Source organism: Schistocerca gregaria, chromosome 2, assembly GCF_023897955.1.
Source record: "Schistocerca gregaria isolate iqSchGreg1 chromosome 2, iqSchGreg1.2, whole genome shotgun sequence".
Taxonomy (NCBI): Eukaryota; Metazoa; Arthropoda; class Insecta; order Orthoptera; family Acrididae; genus Schistocerca; species Schistocerca gregaria.
The window spans coordinates 1,010,055,673-1,010,067,762 of record NC_064921.1 but is presented as its reverse complement, the minus strand read 5'-3'; positions in this window follow the sequence as shown (position 1 = coordinate 1,010,067,762).

Below are 12,090 nucleotides of genomic sequence, written 5' to 3'. Positions count from 1 at the left end.
TTGGGAAGGGAGTAAGACAGGGTTGTAGCCTCTCCCCGATGTTATTCAATCGGCATATTGAACGAGCAGTAAAGGAAACAAAAGAAAACTTCAGAGTAGGTATTAAAATCCACGGAGAAGAAATAAAAACTTTGAGGTTCGTCGATGGCATTGTAATTCTGTCAGAGACAGCCAAGGACTTGGAAGGGAAGGACAGTTGAACGTAGTGGACAGTGTCTTGGAAGGAGGATATAAGATGAACATCAACCAAAGCAAAACGAGGATAATGGAATGTAGTCGAATTAAATCGGATGATGCTGAGGGAATTAGATTAGGAAATGAGACACTTAAAGTAATAAAGGAGTTTTGCTATTTAGGGAGTAAAATAACTGATGATGGTGGAAGTAGAGAGGACATAAAATGTAGACTGGCAATGGCAAGGAAAGCGTTTCTGATGAAGAGAAATTTGTTAACATCGAGTATAGATTTAAGTGTCAGGAAGTCGTTTCTGAAAGTATTTGTATGGAGTGTAGCCACGTATGGAAGTGAATCACGGACGATAAATAAGAATGCTGAAGATTAGGTGGGTAGATCACATAACTAATGAGGAGGTATTGAACAGAATTGGTGAGAAGAGGAGTTTGTGGCACAACTTGACAAAAAGAAGGGAACGGTTGGTAGGACATGTTTTGATGTATCAAGGGATCTCAAATTTAGCATTGGAGGGCAGCGTGGAGGGTAAAAATCGTAGAGGGAGACCAAGAGATGAATACACTAAGCAGATTCAGAAGGATGTAGGTTGCAGTAAGTACTGGGAGATGAAGAAGCTAGCACAGGATAGAGTAGCAGGGAGAGCTGGATCAAAACAGTCTCTGGACTGAAGACCACAACAGATCAAAAATGGTTCAAATGGCTCTAAGCACTATGGGACTTCCCTAGACTTAGAACTACTGAAACCTAACTAACCTAAGGACATCACACACATCCATGCCCGAGACAGGATTCGAACCTGCGACCGTAGCAGCAGCGGGGTTCGCGACTGAAGCACCTCGCACCACTCGGGCACAGCGGCGGGCCCACATAGATCTGAGAGTTTTATTTGACATGACGTTAAACTCCGTTTATGGCTGTCCTCTGTAGCAGAACTGCGTGAGGCTCAAATAATGGTGGCTTGTCAAGGTGCCAATGAATGCACCTCTTTTCACTCGGCCCCTCCTATCTCTCTACTGGCAAGCCACCCCTCAGAACAATAGCGTTTATATGCGTTGAGTGCGTCAGAGAGCGGATAAATTCCATTTCGCAGCCTTTCATCAAATTATCACACCGCTGTCAGAAATCGCTTCTCTGACTGCTCTGATCAGATTAGGAAAATTACACTGTGATGAATGGGGACACGAACAGCGCTATTCAATGGCCATTTAACGGAAACACAAAGGCGCGGATTGCTTTAATGAGAAGTGAATGTCATTTCTGCGTCTGTTCTAGTACTAATGAAGTTGTTAAATTATCAGACTGCAAGAGACTGAAACACATTCCACTGCCTCATTACCTCACTACCGCACGCCGCATATGCAGGTAAATGAAATCAGAAACGTTCATACACCGCCCCCTAAATGATCCATAGCGAGGTAGATCGGAACCAAGGAGTGTTTTTTTGCCAATATACGGAGGAGAACCCGCCGGCTGAGTAGAACAGAACTGTACATCAGTTTAGTAGTAGAAATCACACTGTGGCGATGCCGGTTTCGATTATCGTTGACCTCCTCCAATTACCCTGGTAATGGAAATCTCTGATTCGGGGCACAGTAACTTATGTCAGAGAAGAGTTGTACTCGGTCATCAAAATGTGTAAAACACAGTAGGATAGTAGCAACTTTTATTTAATGACGCAGTAAGAGAAAAATTTAAAGGCTACTTACTTTTAAGGACACTTGCTTTTTCTAAGACCTTTATTGTAAAGTTATTTTCGATAAAGCCTAAAATATTTTTACTGTTTCATTACAACGTCTAGCAGTTACATTGTTAGGCAATGAAGACAAACATTTCAGTATCGTAACTACGAGTATTTGACCATCGTGAAGAAAATTCGCAAAACACGTTGTTTAACGTGGAAAAACTCCTAGTAGTGAACAATGGGGCGCGAATTGAATCATGTCATAAGTGAGAAATAGTGATGTTGGCAGAAATGAGTGGCTAAGGTCCATACGATAGTGATTTGTGCTACTCTATGATGCGACCTTCAAAACATAAGACGTTGCTTACGTTGTCAAACCAGCTGGTCTGCTGCTACGAAAGTTAATTTACCTTTATAAACGGTGGTTGCGATGACAAATCGTCGAAAGGTTTCAAATGAGCTTCCTCAGTCGAAGAAATATCTAAGTCAGAGAAGGTTTGGGATGGCTTGACTATACAGATACAGTGAACAGATTTGAGAATGTCCTCAAAAATGTGGACTAAAATTTTAATTGTTGAAAGTTGTTCCAACACTATTTAGAATGGATCATTCCACAGGGTCTCATACAAAATGTGGTCATAAGTCTCCGGAGAGACATCGTTGTTCATTTCGAAGACTCTGGAGAGACTTTGCTGTTCATTTCAAATATACCAGCCGTGTATTCAAACGCTGTCTGTGATACTAACAGACCCCGTCCCTAATGTCAGACTCGCAGTAAATGGAGTCTGTTTTCAATCCTCCTGAAACGGGTCAGCAAAGTTTTTCGTGTTTTGGGGAACTGCCATCCAGTATGTCCACTTGATTTTTCATTTGCATATACATCTATACCATTCGATCCACCAGAAGGACAGTGGAAGAGACCCCTTTGGTTTCATTTATGCACTTCCTGTTCCAGTGGGAAATTGGACACAGGTGGAACGGCTGTCCGTTATCTTCTGCATGAGGTCGAAATTCTTTGTCATTATCCTCATGGTCATTTAACAAAATATACGAGAGTTAACTGAAACTAAGAAAGTTTTCTTGTTAACATTGTCCACTAATTAACACATCCATGCCAATGAAAAGAGCACAAACACACAATACAAGAAAATTCTATTACCCCATTTGAAATTCCCTTTTCACGCACCAACAAACAAATGAATACGAAACTACATATATACACAACAATGCAAATAAAAGGCGACCGAAAACCACACAGCCACAGTTGGCACATTATAACCAGTAAACGCACACCGCTAACACACGTTTGTAATAAAAACGTTGCGGAAGTGAAGCAGTTAAATGAGGCCTTTTCACAAAAGCCAAACGTCGGTCATCCTGTACGGAGGACAGCAACCCCGACGTATTTTGGTTATAACTCAAATCTTCGTACATAGAATCAAACGGTGATTTAACTCATCGAAAATTACTCTCTAAAAAACTTGTTTCTTACCGAACAGTGAGACAATAATTAAAAATCTGTAATATTGCAACGCGCATGAAACTATATATAACGCATTTTACTGTATACACGCAACATATATGTATTACAGGAAAGTAAGCACGCTTCGTAAACAAATAGTAGAGAAACGCGTAGGCCTATGTCAAAACAGCAAACAGCATTCATTTGGCTGCATATACGGACCATATCTCGAGTAATTCTACTAACAAAAAATTAAAGACGCATTGTATTTATTTGTGCAATGGCAGCAGGAACTACAGTCATTAAAAAATACTACGCCAAAGGAGGTTAGAAATTCCATCGCCCTCCTAAGCCGTATTGTGCTGGCTGTAGTGGTGTTTCTTCCAGAATGTGTAAATCCTGGGCTGAATTATTGGAATTAGTCCCTAAACTATTGTTTTAATCAATATATTAATTTCAATTTGCTTCATAAGTGCGTTACAACCTATAAAACTAAGGATAAACAATCTGTCTCAACTTATTAATCAGTTTCAGTAGTTTTAGTCTTTTATAAATTGTTTGAGAAATTCAGCTGTGATGGAATATGAACTCTTTTAACCGCACGCCTTGTTAAGTGGCTGTTATTTTGTCTTCCTTCGAGGGTTACCCACTGAGAATGCCACACAAAACCTCCCAAATGAAATCCTGCAAGGGCAAAGAAAAAAATCGTGTTAGTGTATTTTCTGCCCTTTTTTGTATGTATCGCAGAATTCTCGCTGGAACCAGTAAAGTATGGCTGGCATCTCTCTTCCGGTCATGAAGCCTTACCTTCATTACGTAACGTAGATCTGACTGACAGACTATGTCTCATGGTCATTTAACTAACGTCAGAATGAGGGAACATTAGACGGAGGGGTGTGTTGTGATGGGTATCGAATCCAATGTCGTCCTTAACCCACGTAAATGAGATAATGACTTTAAAGGACTGTTAACAAACACTCTTGTTTGTTGACGAAACATGGACATTAATCCATGATCCAAACTCAATCTTACTGCAGGCAGGTCAGGTAATAGATAAACAGGCGTATAACTGTTCCATAACTTTTCAAGTCTTAATCTCCCAACGTGTCTTATCATTGGATTTCAAACAAACATAAATGACCTGCTAGGCCTGGTAAATGGTCACATACTATGTGAAACAACATCCACTATGGATCAATTTCACAGTATGTGTTAATCCCTTGGGGTCCTAATTTGGTAACAAGTTAAAAACAGATAGTTAGACAACCAACACGTGAGGTTAACGTCTTAGACCTCCTGACAACAAAAAGACCTGAACTAACCGAATGAGTCAGAGGAAGGTATCAGTGATCGTAGGGCTGTGATAGCGTCTACGGCAATGAGTCTTGCAAAAAATGTTCAGAAAGGCAGGAAGATATTTTTTCCTTAGCTTGAGTGACGGGATGCAAATTTCAGAGTAGCTGATCAGCCAGCATCAAATACTCAGTGCTGAGGACGAAAAAGTGGAGAACAAATGGAAAATATTCAAAGGCATACTCAAGTATGCCCTAGACAAGTATGAAATATATCAAGTTCTTAAGGAATGGGAAAGATCTACCATGGTTTAATAGTCGTGTCAGAAACTGCTACGTAAACAAAGAGCACTTCATTTCAGATTCAAGAAAAATAAAAACCTAACCGACAAATAAAAGCTGAAAGAAGCGGAAAGTGACCATAAGGAGAGCAATGCCTTTGAATGGAAAACTTTGTCGACCGATCTGAGTAAAAGCCCTAAGAGGTTTTGGTCGTATCTCAAATCAGTAAGTAGTTAAAAAACATCTATTTACTCACTAGGGACCACGCTGGCACCGAAACGGATGATACCAGAGAATGGGCAAAATAATGAATTCGGTCTTCCGAAATTTTGACACAGCGGAAAATCTTGACACCGTCCCTCCTTTCAATCGCCGTACGAACGTCGAAATGACAGACAACTACTACAGTTGCTTGGTAATAAAAACGCTTCTGGACCAGATGGATACCTATAAGAATCTATAAACGTTATACGAAAGAAGTTGCCCTCCCTTCTAGCACTAGTTCATCGTAGATCGCTTGACCATCGAAGGGTACCTAGCGACTGGATGAAAGCGCAGGTCAGTCCAGGTTTTAAGAAGAACCGTAGGAGAGATTCAAACAATTATACACCTGTATCGTTGACGTCAGTCTGTTGTAGAAATATGGAATACGTTTTATGCTCAAGATTTATGACGTTTTTGGAGAATGAATGTCTCCCCTATAAAAACCAACATGTAGATTTCGCGAACAGAGATCCTGCCAAACTCAGCTCGCTCTGTTCCTCCATGAGACGCACAGCGTCGTAGATAGGGGCGCTCAGGTTGATGCCGTGTTCCTTGACTTCAGGAAGGCATTTGACACCGTCCAGCACTGCCATTTAGTGAAAGAACTACAAGGTTTTCGAATACTGGAGCAGATTTCGGACTGGATTCAAGACTCTCTTGCAGTTTGAATTCAGCACGTCGCTCATAACGGAACGGAATCGAAAAACGTAAAAGTAATTTCAGGAATACCTCAAGGAAGTGTGATATGACCGTTACTTACGATCTAGTAGAAAGCGTCGGATGCTCTTTAAAGCTGTTTGCAGATGATGCAGTTGCCTAAAACAAAGTAGCAACGCCAGAAGATAGTGATTTGCAGAATGTCCTCCAGAGAACTGATAAAGGCGCAAGCTCTGGCAGTCTCCCCTTAACGTAAATAAATGAAACATATTCCGCATGCATAGGAAAAGAAATCTACTATTGTACAGCTGTACTACTGATGACAAACCGCTAGAAAAGGTGTCCACCGTAAAATATTTATGAGTAATTATCCAGAGCGACCTTAAGTAGAGTGACCACATAAATTGAACCGTGTGCGGCTCGCGTTTGTGCCGTTGGTAGGTTGGCATCGTGTAATGGGGGTAGTGGCGTCTCGTTTTCTTCTTCTGTTTACTGGTGCCACTTCGTTGGCGAGCGTTGTCTGTCCGCGGCTGGCAGCAGCGTTTATCGATATCTAGTACCCATACTATCTTTGGAAGGACGTACCGGGTAAGTCGGAGTTCTGCTGGGACGGACCAGCAGGGGTCCGGCAGCGTGAGACAGCCAGGGCCACTAGCGACACGCAGGCGTTGCCGGATCGAGGGGCTGTAGTTGCGAATGCCACACCCTCTTCGTCCCCCGGACCCAGCACGTTGAGTTGAGTGAACATTGATCCAGTAGTGAAACTTCCACTATCTGGTGATCACGCCGTTTGTTCGTGCGTTGCTGCTCGCAGGGTCGCCGTGAGACGAACAGCAACAAGTGGAGCGTCTCGAGTGGCTGCAATCTATTAGATGTCTTCTACTGCTTGATATTAGTTTCTGAATTTTCTGTTATTGTTTGCTGAAATTCAGGCAGCAGTATTTCAATGCCTAGTGGCCGCTAACGCCCCAGTTATCTGCCGTGGAGGTTAGCGTATTTTTTAGGCAGTGTACGTTTCCTTATCTTGCCAATGCTGCCCGGCATGACGTATATTTCGAAGCCTCCTTGATTGCGGTGTGGATTGTGGTTAGCTTATCTACCTTGGTTGTAGTGGCTCCTTGTGCCTCCTAATGTTTTAAACACCGGATTCTGAAAACGTAGTGCCGTCTGTCATTTCACCCTCGCTTGAATTATCCCATCGTTGTACTGGATATCACACGTTACGTGGATTTGGAAAGAGGATTGATCGGCTTTTCAACTGTCCCTAGTTTGAGTTGCCGTCCTGTTAGGTGAGCATAACTCTTGGTTGCCTCTCTCACCACTTACGCAGCTGTAGGAACTTTTCTCAGGTCGATCCTTGGAGCACTGTCTCTGGATTACATCCTTTTTTTTATTTGATCTGACTGTGTCAATTGTTTAAAATAATATTTTGTTGAAATTATTCCCACTGCTAGTGGCCTTCTGCCTATAAATAATTTAAATTCTTTCTTAATAATGCCTTCAGCCGTCAGTGTAGGTTGTGTTACAGTTAATTTTTTTAAATAATTGTTTTAAAATTATTTTGTTACTTCAACGTGTAGTTGTCTTCCTCAGTTGTAATTCAGGCCTTCAGCCGATAATTGTTCTGAAGTATTGCTTGTGGCCTTCAGCCAACAAATAATTTTGAATTCTTTCTTATTAAGGCCTTCATCCGCCAGTGTAGCTTCTGTTAAAGTCAATTTTTTTTATAAATGATTGTTTTCAAAACTTTATTTCCTTAAATAATATTTGTGTGTTTACTGTGCAACCAACGGTAACTGATTTGGCCCCGTCCACACCTTTTCCTGTTTTCTCTATGTCCCACGTATCCTAAATAGTGGGAGAAACAGATGCCAGACTTGGATTCTTAGCGAGAATCTTAAGAAAATGTGACTCATCCACGAAGGAAGTGGTTTATAAGGCACTTGTTTGGCCGATTCTTGAGTTCTGTTCATCTATCTTTGCTCCCTACCAGGTAGGATTCATTGAAGGGGTATGAAGGGGTAGAGAAGATCCAATGAACAGCGGCGCGTTTCGTCACGGGATCGTTTAGCCGGAGCGAGAGAGAGCGCTACGGATATGCACAACAAACTTCGCTGGGAGACGTTACAACAGAGGCGGTGTGCATCACGAAGAGATTTACTACCGAAGTTCTGAGAGAACTCTTTTCGGGAAGACTCAGACAACGTATTATTCCGCTCCTCCCCTCCCCCCCCCCCCCCCACAAACGTCTCGCATAATGACCAAGAGGAGAAAATTCGAAAAACTGGAGCCAGTACAGAGGCTTACCGACAATCATTCCATCCCTGCGCTATCCGCGACTGAAACAGGGTTGGAGGGCTCAGTTAGTGGTACAAAAGTACCCTCCGCCATTAGGTGGTTTGCGGAGTATGACGTACATGTTAGAGGCATCCCTCATTTTATTGTCTTAGAAACAAGAGGACTGCCTCATTTTACGTATTTTTCACCTGGTTGTATTATGGAATTATTTGTACACCAGGTTGTATTGTGGAATTATCTATTGGCGTAATATATCTAAAGAAAATTAAGTATTCATTCAGACGAAACTAATAATAGCAATATTTCTAACACTATTGTCGATGTTACCTATAATTGTCTTATATAACTTCTTTGTCTATTTTTATTGAATGGTCTACTGTATAACCGTGCACTTTTATGTAACATCTACGTAAACGTTTTATCCATTGTTTGGTCCTTATAATTATTCCTTTGGTGTAATTTCAAAAGCATTATATGTGCAAGAATGGAGATGTTAAAACTTTACTTGAAATACTCGTTCATGCATATGGCATTTAGATTTGTAATTATGTAAAACACGGAGACCCTCCACAAAGGAACTGTCTTGGCGGGAATAGAAAAAGTGGCTCTGGCGGTCGAAGTGGAAGATTCCTTTGTGGCAAGAGTCGGTCGGTGACTAGCAAGCAGCGTTCGCATATTCTGAACTGAACAGGGCAAGAAGAGCAGCAACATCACATAGTACAGCCTCGTATGTGGAAGTAATTTGGCTTATTATTCATGGCATACTTTGGTTAGCTTTGTACTACGAAAAGCCGACGCTAAGAAGAGAATTTTCTGAGCTTATTACACAGCAAAAGCCATGGATACTTTTACTGCCTTCCTTTTGAAAACCACAAGATGTCGACAATGCCGCCATCTTCGTCTCAAACAATCCGATGGATACTGTATAATTGCATGGACCATTTATGTGATTTTCTTTTCAGTAATACGTTTGTGTCCTTTAAACTTTGTTTTGAGCATCAGTATTTGTCATTAGTCATTTACATGGACAGTGTTCTATTCCAACTGCTACGACATTTCTGAGTATCCTATTTTCCTGGGCTGAGACGTCATTCCAGTAAACTTTCACGACAGTTAATAAGCTTCGTGGAGTAGAAAATTTCGTTATTATTTAGTGAGCACAAGAAGTTTTCCAAGTATTGTTCATAAAATTATAGTTAAAGCCTGCTCAAAGAACAATTACTAAGACAAGACTTAAAGTATTCAGTTTAAAGAGTCTTCTCATTGAAATCTCAGTACAGAATTAAAGTTGTGCGTAGACTGTTTAGGTTTTCTTATTGGTAACGCCACGTAGCGCTCTGTATGAAGATCACTGGCTGTGCTGTGTGCAGTCTGTGGCTGGTTTGCATTGTTGTCTGCCATTGTAGTGTTGGGCAGTTGGCTGTTAGCGGCGCGTAGCGTTGTGCAGTTGGAGGTGACCTGCCAGCAGTGGTGGATGTCGGGAGAGAAATGACGGAGTTTTGAAATTTGTAAGACTGGATGTCATAAACTGCTATATATATTATGACTTTTGATGATATTAAGGTAAATACATTGTTTGTCCTCTATTAAAATCTTTCATTTGCTAACTATGCCTGTCAGTAGTTAGTGCCTTCAGTAGTTTGAATCTTTTATTTAGCTGGCAGTAGTGGCGCTCGCTGTATTTCAAGATTTTTGTGAGGTAATTGATTTGTGAAACGTATAGGTTAATGTTAGTCAGGCCATTCTTTTGTAGGGATTTTTGAAAGTCATATTGCGTTGCGCAAAAAATATTGTGTGTCAGTTTAAACGCAGTAATTCATTAATTGTTCAAAGGGGACGTTTTAAAGTCTCATGCAAAAACGATGCCAGCCGGAGTGGCAGAGCGGTTCTAGGCGCTTATGTCTGGAACTGCGCGTCGCTACGGTCGCGGGTTCGAATCCTGCCTCGGGCATGGATGTGTGTGATGTTCTTAGGTTAGTTTGGTTTAAGTAGTTAGGTTTAAGTAGTTCTCGGATGTTAAGTCCCATAGTGCTCAGAGCCATTTTGCAAAAACGATGTCTATCCATGATAGTTACTGGCTAGCATACCTGATAGGCCAGCATGAGCGTTTACTTATTGTGCAGGTTTGGAAGTAAGAGTGTTCATAATTTCATGTGTGTACAGTTAATAGTGCTTCTCATATTGTGTTTAACTAAAATATTCAGTCTTTACCTGAGCGTACTGACAGATTAGGTTTTGGGCCCCCTGCTAATTATTGAGCCAGATTTAAGTTTTGTATTATAACCTCAGCATTAATGAAGTGTACGTGCCAATTCTCTTAAGATATGTGTGCTCTATAAGTAACTGGCTACACCTATTCCTAGTACCTGGTGGTTAAAACTAAACTTTCCCTATTTAACACGTTATAACACGGAAACTAGTTATAGGACTAGTACCAAACTTGGTAGCATTAATGTTAAGAGAAATAATGCGAAATCAATTCACATAAAACATTTTTAATATGCTGCTAATCATACCATTACATACCGGTACCATTACTGCTACAAAAGGAGTTCAATAGGCGTCCATCAGTGTCCCGAAGGAACTGAAAGCGCACAGCAGAACGAAGCATGTCCGTAGGCATGCTGGCTTTTTCTCTTGATGTTCTACGCTTCAGATCAGCACATGCTTGAGTGTTCCCCTAGCAGACCCTGTCGTTCAGCTAGCCCCACAACCAGGATCAAAGGAGCAAGATCAGGTGATCGTGGCGGCATTTGGAAACGATTGGCTGATATTTGGATCGTTTCCAAATGTGTTTTGGAGAAGCAGATGAACTTCACGAGCGATGTGCGGTGGGATCCCATTCTGCATGAAAATTGTTGAGTCCAATGCGTCTCTCTCCTGTAGGGCGGGTATGACATGCTGTCGAAGCATATTGCAGTAACGCTGGACAGTCACACTCTACGTCTTGTGTTTTTGAGCGCCAACCTGCTCATACAAGAATGGGCCAATGATGATCGTATCCGTGAAGCCACACGTTCATCTTACAGAGGAACTTCATGCACAGTGACTGGAGGTGAAGATCCTCACTCTAGGCTATTCTGTACGTTCACGTCACCCGTCACAGGAAATGAGCTTTGTCTGTCCATAGGGTGGTCCAGGGCAGGCCGTCATCAGCTTCAATTCTTGCGAGAAAGTTAGGGGTGCAGCCAACAAGTCGTTGCGTATTGTGATGCAAGTTGCTGTACGATATGCATCTTGTAGGGGTACCATTTGAGAATGGTTCGCAGCACTTCACGTACAGTGGATCATGGGATGTTCAGTTGTCGTGACACATCACGCACATTGCCTGACGATCAGGAATTGCGTGCATCTTTGTTTGCCATAGCAAAACCGATTTCATCGACCACCTGTGTTACAACCCGTCGTCGGCCTCTTCCCAGAGTGGCGCCCAGTTCTCCAGTTTACTCGAACTCCTTCATCATGCTCCACATAGCAGGTGGAGAGAGAGGACCCCTCAATAATCTTTCAGCTCCACATATTTTCGAAGTGCAGTTGCAGCATCACTGGTGTTTTGATAACAGACATTGACGAATAAATACACTCCTGGAAATGGAAAAAAGAACACATTGACACCGGTGTGTCAGACCCACCGTACTTGCTCCGGACACTGCGAGAGGGCTGTACAAGCAATGATCACACGCACGGCACAGCGGACACACCAGGAACCGCGGTGTTGGCCGTCGAATGGCGCTAGCTGCGCAGCATTTCTGCACCGCCGCCCTCAGTGTCAGCCAGTTTGCCGTGGCATACGGAGCTCCATCGCAATCTTTAACACTGGTAGCATGCCGCGACAGCGTGGACGTGAACCGTATGTGCAGTTGACAGACTTTGAGCGAGGGCGTATAGTGGGCATGCGGGAGGCCGGGTGGACGTACCGCCGAATTGCTCAACACGTGGGGCGTGAGGTCTCCACAGTACAT